Below are 1,559 nucleotides of genomic sequence, written 5' to 3' on the forward strand. Positions count from 1 at the left end.
CCATACGAGTTAGTTTCACTCTCACTATCACTATCATTATTACTATTGCTATCAACATCCATACCGACTACGCTTTTCCCATTATGAATCCATCTCATATAACCATTAACAAATTCAAAGGCAATCAAATGGATATAAATTTTTTACCTTTGATGCCACAAGAAATTACAACACTTTGCACAAGGGCATAAGATTTTCTCTCTTTGCGGGTTTTCGATAGAGTAAGCAAAGTCTAAGAAGTCATTGGCACCGTTACTAAACTCAGCTTTATCTCTTGGTAAACTCATCCAATCTTTTTCTAAGTCTTGGAAAAACCTAATTATTCATATATTGTTACTACTATTTAACCAAGTATGTAAATAATAATGTTCATACATATTAAGTATATAAATTCATCAAATGACACACAACAATATTATTATTAAAATTAAGAAAGAATTATATTGCTTATCCAAAAGTAGACTAAATATCAAAAGACATTCAATATGAAAAAAAAAAACTGCACAAAGATACATAATATATGTATGACAGCATACAAGTATAAGTAAGATAAAAAACTTACAAAGTCATGACTTAACAAATTGTAATATTCAAATCCTAGAAGGTCCACCAATATTTCTCAAATTTTTCTGAAGCAATCTTTCTCTATAAAAGAATAAAGAATAAAATTTATATTATTCTATATGCACTATTTAACTCAATCAAAATAGCCAACAGAACAAACAAACAAAAAATAATAATCATTTCAACTTTCTTAAATTACAAAAATTAAAAATTAATCATTTCAAAATTAATTTTCGTACTCGGATGATGTAAATTTTGAAGAAATAGGATTAAACTTTCGTCATCATTTTAAATACACAAACATCACCAACTTCTAACTCATTTTCTTTTTTAAATTTGTGCCCATTACCATAGATAGTAGTTCGGTTATGAGAATCATTAACTGTATTTGATGCTCTATTTCATGTGTCTTCATTATCACTAACCCAAATTGTGCCACTTCCTTTTAATCCATATAAATATTGTTCAGAAAATGACCTTGGCATTTGCTGCATGTTGCAAATCAATCATGGTTATTAAAATTAAAAATAAAATCAAATTAATCCACAACTATAAACAAATAACCAGGAAATGAAAGAACAGAAGAAAAAAGAGAAAAAAAAAAGGAAAAAAAGTTTTTTTTTTTCAGTGGTGGTTCAACGCAGAACAAGGAGCACTGTGTAGATGACCGCAACAAAATGACCACGACAGAGAAGAGAAGATGACCGCGCCGTCGCTGTCGCCGTCGAGAAGAGCACCATGCAGTTGCCGTATGTAAAGGAGTGCACTGCAATCGAGCTGCTGTCGCCATTAGGAAGAATTTCTCGTGGCAGCAGGGGAGAAAGGGTGCGTGCATTGCAGTGGGTTACGTTAGGGTATACTGGTTTAATGTGTACGTGTAGTGAAACACATTTGTTTTTTTTTTTTTATTTAAGTTTTTTCATTTGAAAAATAATTGGCAAGAATATGATTAAAAGTTTCTCTCTAAAATTTTTAATTATGAACAATTATTTTAT

This window comes from Arachis ipaensis, chromosome B09, assembly GCF_000816755.2.
Source record: "Arachis ipaensis cultivar K30076 chromosome B09, Araip1.1, whole genome shotgun sequence".
Lineage (NCBI taxonomy): Eukaryota > Viridiplantae > Streptophyta > Magnoliopsida > Fabales > Fabaceae > Arachis > Arachis ipaensis.